At 39.7% G+C, this 8,316-nt stretch overlaps 1 protein-coding gene across 1 annotated transcript in view; it reads right to left on the bottom strand.

Moving 5' to 3' along the window:
* Window positions 1-8,316, bottom strand: part of LOC114573985 (uncharacterized) — a 30,674-nt gene that overhangs the window by 13,165 nt on the left and 9,193 nt on the right. The window lies entirely within an intron of this gene.

Below are 8,316 nucleotides of genomic sequence, written 5' to 3' on the forward strand. Positions count from 1 at the left end.
AAACCCAGCACGCTACAGCTGTAAGGTTAGTACAGCCAGGAAAGCAGCAAAAAAACAAACTGTATCAACAGCGATAAATTCATTCTACCTGTCCTAAAAGGATAACTTTTCATCTTTTTAAATGGTTGCATAACCAGAGACAAGGTAAAACACGGGTACATATTGGAGATGCATTTAAAAGAAGAAGACAGAGTGTTTTTACAGTGTGGTATTAGTACTTTTACTCAAGTACAGGATCTGTATACTTCTTCCACTCCTGATCCTAACATATGTGTTTGGATGCTCCAGGTGGGATGGAGCTTAATGAACTTTCCTGCATGTGAAACAAACAAAGAGCTCCTCTGTAATGTCTTTTTTTTAAATGATACGTACACGCTGTGATTGTTGTTGTTCGTCACTATTTCCTTTGTCCATTGAGCTCAGGATGTGGGTAAACTGTTAAAACTGAAACTTAACAGCACAAAGTTGAAATCGACGCAGGATGGAGCTCACCTCACTCTGCCTGATAATTTGTAAGAAATCTCACTTCTTTCAATAATTTTTCTGTTTTTCTTTTGTTCAGTCAACCGTTGTTTCATGTTGTTCCCGAGTTAGATTAGATTCAGCTTCATTAACAGATACCGAGACCCAGTGGTGTAGTCTAATGTATGGTAGTGGGTATACTGCACTATGTATATAACTGATGTTTTGAGCTTCAACAACATAATTTCCTGTATTCGGATACACTTTTATGCACCAATTTACGGTGGAAATACCTTTATTTAGCCTATGCGAAGAAGAAAACCAGATGATCAATTCAAAATATATCAAAACTATAATGGAAAGTATGTTGTTGTGTGTCATTGGGCATTTTTAAGTGGGTAAATGGAAATCCTGGAGCATTCTTTGTGGGTATACTGCGTATACCTGCGTATCACATAGACTACACCCCCCGCCGAGACCACAAAATGGAGTTTAGCATCCAAGCAGAAGTGAAAGAAAACAGTAAAGTTCAGATTATAACAGGAAGGGAAAGCTCTGAATGAGCTAAGATATAAACGGTATGTACTAAAACATTTAGTGCAGGTGTAAGAACAAGTAAAGGCATGAGATAGGAAGCAACAGCAGTAACGTCGTCAGGTCATAATTAACTTTTTGTGTGGATAACTAAGTTATCTTGATTTGATTTATTGTCCCAGAGAAATATTTGATTTCACAGCCAGTGAACATAACCAGACAGTTCTGGAGTATGATCTGCCATTGTGAGACTAGCGATCCGTTGGTTGAAAACCAATTTGTCTTTGATTCTTCAAAAGTGCAATCAATCCTCTTTTTGAAAGTATGAAAAAAATTTGCATCTGTCATCTACAGTACTTGACCCTAACCAAGGGCGCAACTTTGGGTCCAACATTGGTCATTTTTGTGACTCTGCATTTTGTTGTACTTTAATGTTATGCTGTACATAAGTCTTACATTTCATTCATAGAGGTCTTAAAAAGAGAGAAAAACTTTCACTTGTTGAAAGCGGCAGAAACCATGTTATGTAAATGAAATTATAATAGGTTTTTGGGGGACTTGCACTGGCCAGTTTTGAATATTGGGGGGGGCTGGGGTAGTAACCGCTGCGCCTATGACCCTAACTGTTGATTAATCTCATCGTTAACAACAACAAGACCAAACATACAGAAACATTAGAGTCAAAATGTCTGTGGAGATTCATTTATGCGTCCAGGTAATTGTAGTTCCATCAAAGCTTTAATTTAAAAACACTGGATTAAAAAATATAAAATACAAGACGTTTCAGTGTTCATCCAAACACCTTCATCAGTTGTTTAGTGTGCACAGGAGGTAACTCTGGCCTTAATACACAAGGCAGTCACATGATCTCATGGAATGAAGTCACATGACTTATACATAAGATGTAGTCCATTTGTGTTTGCCAGAGAAGATGGTGTCCCAGCAGCTTCAGGTGATGTCCCTCCCCCTGCTTAAGAGGTGGAGCAGGATGCTGTGTATGTAAAGCGCCTGGGAATGGTTTTCAGAACCATATTGTAGGCTGAAGACAAATTATGTCCCAACCCACCTCCCCTATTTAAAGAGCGTCGCTCCACTTTAACAAACATTGGCCTCCTTGAGGCCTCTCTCATTATTATTATTATTTTTTTTTTAATTAAAGCTTTGTTGGAATTAGTGTCAAAATCACATCTGTTATTTCCCTGTTTTGAACCAGCTGCAGCCACACTGAGCATCCATCGGGATAAATCGCAGTTCTTCCGGTATGAGGACATCTCTCTGGGCTGTTCGGCGCCGGCGAACTCCAGCGGCTGGACAGTGAGAAGAAACACTTCTTTAAAGACGTCTCAGGCGTGCGAGGGTGGCTTTGGAGCCCTGGATGAGTCCTCCTGCACCCTGAGGAACGTGTACCCTGAGGACACCGGCGTGTACTGGTGTGAGTCAGAGCGGGGGGAGTGCAGCAACACAGTCAGCATCACAGTGACCCGTACGTATTGGCTTGTGTTTTGTCTCACACTTTGTTTTTAAATGTTCTGCTAGTTTGACAAAGAGACCATAAATCAGTGATGTATTTTGAAGAAAAGTGGCAGATACTGCTTTGTGTACAACTTCTACACACGTGCTTGAGATTGTGTGTAAAAACCACTGACTTTAAAAAACAAAGTCAGCATCAGTGATGTCAGCCACTGGTTTGTGGACTACTGTGATTGTGGCTCGAAGGGATACAGCTACAGCCGGAAGTTACGCAAAATCTAGGCTAATATAATGTTATAAATTGAATACTTTTACCCAGAAAACACGTTTGTTCCTCGGGAGTGTTTTAACCGACACCACGATCTTTTTCCTAAACTTAACTTATGGTTTTGGTTCCTAAACTTAACGACGTAGCTGTACCCTTCTAGCCTCACTACTACTTTTTTTGATCAGGCCCACACTAAGTGCGCTGAGCTAATTTAAATTAGCTGTATTACTAAGTGGATACATTTTTTTTTGTTTTTTTTACTCGAAATGACTCACTGTTTCACTATCAGAATTTCATCCATTCAGTCCATTAAAATTTGGAAAGTCTAGAAGAGACGCAGGATTTAATCATTTAATCGCTGTTTGAGTTAGCCCGTCACTACCAGATGTGAGTTGCGTACGCGTCACTTTGTGACAAGTAGCCTACAAGAACCTGCTGACGAGAGACTTCTGTAATGTAAAACGGACCTACGTAACAAAGTTAGTTCACTGCCGGCTACAAGTTAGCAATCAAACACAACAAAGGCTGTCAACTTGAATGGCGTTTTGAGCTAACGTTAGCAATCAAACAATCAGAGATAGCTAAAACATTTTTGAAATGATATCCATCTTCTGTTATTGTTTATAACGAGAAATGTTTATTATTTCATGGATTTCACAAATTTCAGTCTGACACGTTGTGCCGTAAACCGTTTGAATCTGAATGCTTGATATTAAGGGGGCACTGGCCTCTCTTGCCCCCAAAAAAAAAACATTAACATCTTAGATGTAGAGATTACAGTAGGTATTACACTATCTTCAACCATAACAACAACGATTGAATGCTGTTCTACGTTTCAGCCGGCGTTGTGATCCTGGAGAGTCCTGCACTTCCTGTGGCGGAGGGAGACAAAGTGACCCTCCGCTGCTCCTACAAGGAAAGATACGACACGCAACCTCTATCCAACTTCTCCGCCGCGTTCTTCAAAAACGACGTGTTCATCGGCTCCGAGTCTGCGGGAGAGATGATCCTCCCAGCGGTGTCCAAAACTGACGAAGGCTTCTACAAGTGTGAACACCCAACGAAGGGAGAGTCCCCGCAGAGCTGGCTGGCTGTGAGAGGTGACAGGATGTTCTGCTTCTGCATCATGTGTGTGACGGGACGTCCGCTCTAGTGTTTAGTAGGGCAGAGGACTTGTGTAGAAGTGTCTCTGTTCTATCAATCAATCAACCAATCAGAGTTTATTTTTTTGTTACCACATTTATGGTTTTCGTGACAGTGTCGGGGTCAGTTTGTCTGCTGGACCATCCCGTTTTGCAGTGAAAAAAATTTAAGTGGAAGTTAGAAAAAAAGGTATTAAATTGCAATATATCCCAGAATAGAATAGGAAACTGAGATCATGTTCACTGTATTTAGTTTATGGAAATGTGTTGTCTGTAAACTGCATATTTGAAACTCTAACTTTCTTCCTCGCAGCTCAGCCTGCAGATGCTCCTCCTCCTCCTTCTTCTCCTCCTCCTTCCCCTCCTCCTCCTCCTCCTCCTCTTCCTCTGTTGATACCTCTGCCCCAGCTGCTCTGCTCCAGCCTGCTCTTCCTCTTCTACACAGCCATCCTCATACTGTGTATCTACAAGTACCGCAGGTGGGCTCGAGGTAAGAACTCCTCTGATTTTGTTGTTGACAAAATGCATTACACAACAAATCAGCTAAACAGCATTTTACAACAAGTAGATCAGACCAGACAATCTGATTGGAACGTGTTCAAATCAGCATGACAGAACCATAGATAGTTTTGTGTTTATATGTGCGGCAGTTATTCAGTTTTGGAAGTCCCACGATCTCTACAAAGCTAACGTTAGCTAAAGCTAAGCTAAAGTTAGCTGCTAACGTTTTACAGGGAGAGGAATCTATCCATGGAAAAAAAAATCTTTCTTTTTATCCAAGTTATAACAGGATAAAGCTAGCAAAGCAGTATGATGTTTAAATTTGCGGTAATTATTCAGTTCAGGAAATCCCACTAAAGTTATTTTAAGTCATGCTGACATCAGGATGGCCGAAAGCCTACGTATCTTCCGACGAAGGCTCTTTGTAGTTTTGCTTATTGTGTGAATGCTGATTCAGCAGCATTCCCAGTATTGTAATCCGATTCTTTATTCTTTGGTCACTATAACTTCTGTAAAGGTTCAGTTACAAAAACCATTGAAATATCAAAATGATTTAGCTATTAGAAAATGGTTTAGCTTCATGATATCTTTTACAGTTTTTGTGTTATTACTGTTTTAAGTTTAGTGTTTCATTCAGACTTTTTCTGTGCTTATAATGGAGTATATGTTGCATGACTTAGAGTGGGTGATTTTAAGCTTTAGCAATTTAGCTTTTCAGCATTCACAAGCATTTTCTGTAAGAAATGCATTTTGTAGTTTAAAGCTAATGTACTTGAACTTACTTCTTGTTGTCTGGAGTTTGCACCTTCAGGGTTGAAAGCACTTAATTGGAAGTGGCTTTGGATAAAAGCGTCAGCTAAATGACATATGTAAGTTGACTGGCTGACTAAACAAGGAGGGACTACAAATTGTCTCAGTTGCCTTTTTTATTTTATGAATACAGTTTGATTTTAAATTTTATTTTGTTGGTAACCGTTAGTGATGCGGCTAGGACCGAGGCGCTTGCACTAACACCAACTTCATAAGACTATTTTTATATTTCTGAAAATATACAGTATAATAACAAGGAAGGGCACTCAGAGAGAGAGGACCTCCGCCAAGGACATGACCTTTCTTGCAATGTTAACAAAAGTGAAAAATTATGTACGGATCCGCAAAAAAAGTAACTGGTTCTTCGTCTGCCACCAAGTTTATTAAAATCGGACAGACAACAAACTTGCCAAGAGTCGGAGAAGATTCATACCTCCTAAATGTCTGTATGTTAAATATGTAGCTGGAGGAAGCACCCTATTAGCTTAGCTTAGCTTAGCATAAAGACTGGAAACAAGGGTGAAACAGTTAGCATATCTTTGTCAAAAAGATTGTGTCTAATGCTGCTTTGGTGGAATTAAATTCTAGTCGAAAAAATTGTTTTAAATTAACTCCAATGCCAAAAAACTTTCTCTGCTCTGGTTTCTCTTGCAGCTCGTGCCGACAGAAAGAGGAGAGTTTCTGATCGTCTCACGCTGGAATAATGACTTCTTTTTCCTGCTCAGAAATGGAAGAAACAGAAGAAAAAGATTTATCACTGACATTATACAGCCTCTTTATAAGCTGATCTATCGGCTAAAGTTTGTATTATTTATCCTTATTTTATAATTGTTGTTTCATTTTTTATTAGCTGATGTAATGTAATGTTTCCGTGAAAAGTGATGTCTACATGTTTCATTTAATCATCAGTCTGCGTGCATTGAATTATTCTGCTGCATCCGGACATCTAGCTAGACTGTCCAATCTGAGTTTTCTGTTGCGCAACTGCGTTATTATAAATCCCACGTAACTTCTAGGAAAGTCCCACCTTACGAAGCAGCTCGATTGGTTGGGGTTAGGCATTGACCTCGAGTAGTTAAGTCCAGGATAGCTGATTGGTCAGGGGATAGGACCTGAACAAATCGAGTTACGTTACCTTGCGTAAGCATGGACACCTGGCCAATAGTAGCGTGTGAATGCTATTGAAGGGCGGGTCTTGCCTCGAAGTTGCGTGGGTTTCATAATAACGCCCAGCTATTTTACAGCGGCTCTGTCTGGCACTTAGCACCGCCCATGACAATTGTGATTGGTTTAAAGAAATGCCAATTAACCAGAGCATGTTTTTCTCCCCATCCCCGAATGCTGTGTGGAGTAGCCAGACCTTCCTCCGCTCCACAGCTTGTAGATGGTCTGGAAAAGCAAGACTAGCCCATATTTGACCCAGCGCTGTGTTGCAGAAACAACCAAAGTTGGGTAAATTAGACTTTTTTCACGACAGACATGTTGACATGTCATAGTAGGAAAAGCACAGGTGTATTCAAACCCATTAATGATGGCTGCATTCCACTTAGGAGAGACCCTGGTATTAAACCATTAATGATGGCTGCATTCCACTTAGGAGAGACCCTGGTATTGTTCCTGCTGACTCACTGAAATATCTTACTGGGACACTTGATGGAATTGAGCCATCGTTAAGGTTATCAATTTCAGCTGTGCTTTTTCTACTATGACAAGTCAAAATGTCTACTGTAAAAAAGGTCCATTAACCCAAATAAACCCAGGATTGTTAAGTGTGTGAGTGATGTTTGAACGAGGGAGGGGTTCCCGTCTCCCTGAGATGACACAGCTGTGTCAGGAGGATCACGCTGGGATAAAAGTGTGTGTCGAACAGCCGGACGGCGCTTAGAAAGAGGGAACTTGGCTCTGGTACTCAGAGAGGAAAGAACACCGGCTCCACAGGAGACCAAAAAAGTTTGAACACAGTTTCATATTTAATGTTTATATATTGTCTTGTTAAGAGTTGGTAGAAATGACAGGCCTATGGGTCTGAGTGGTACTTAGTTAATGAGTGCTGTGCACTTTGATACTGGTCTTAAATAATGAGTATTTGTGTTTGAGTGTTACTGACTGTGGTTAAATTGACTGGGCTTTAAATGTGTGCACTACTGCTGTTTAATGGTGTATGCGTACGTGCGTGCGTTTGTGCGTGCTCGTACGGGGGCTGAAATACCCATGAATGGTGTACAATTCAGTTTAATTTAATTTGTAGGATGAAGTCAGGTTATTTGGGACACTTTATTTTGGTAGATTTAATAAAAAAAACATTTCTGATGTTATACCCTTTTTATTGTAGCTGCAGTACATGGCTTAGCATGCAAGTGACCGTGCACCAGTCCTATTAATGAAAATGATCGTTTCATGTAGAGCAGCAACGATGCAATAACATGTTTAGCCATTACCAATCACCCTCTCTATTGAAGGCTTTAACCTAAAACTATCTTCAGCTCTAAAAAGAAAACACCGTGTCCTGGGGAAAATGGGAAACTTCATCTGCAGTCAGGAATGCAAGATAAGAAAAACACATACAAATGTAAAAATTACAAGACATCAATACAAACACAAAATGACAAAAATGTTATCTGTACGTAATATTTACTGTACATTACAATTTTACACCACAAGAGCAATATCTACAAAAAATTCAACTTTACACGTCCATTAGCTTTATGCTGTTTGAAATGAAATGTTTTCAAATTACAAATTACAAAAATAAGGTTCATTCAGACAATATAAATACATTTCAGTAAAACAAATACATAAAAAAAAAATAGGTCCGTTCAAATTTCTAGTTCCTAAACAGTGTGTGACAGGCAACTTTGGTCAGTAACTGGACTCGTACTGGTCATGTGCATAATTGTGAGACTTTAAAAGCCAGAGTAAATTATTTCATAGAAATGCTGCTTGTGCAGGTAGCAGCCATTCCTGATTTTTGTGCCAATCAACAAATAAAATAAATGTATTATAAATGTATATAGAATAAAATGAGGTTCTATATATGCCCATTTCACCCAGCGAACTGTCGTAACTCAACTATGACAAGGTAAACTCGGTTTTGCATTCTATCACCACTTTAAAGACATAATAGGTAAA

This window comes from Perca flavescens, chromosome 19 (genome assembly GCF_004354835.1).
Source record: "Perca flavescens isolate YP-PL-M2 chromosome 19, PFLA_1.0, whole genome shotgun sequence".
NCBI lineage: Eukaryota > Metazoa > Chordata > Actinopteri > Perciformes > Percidae > Perca > Perca flavescens.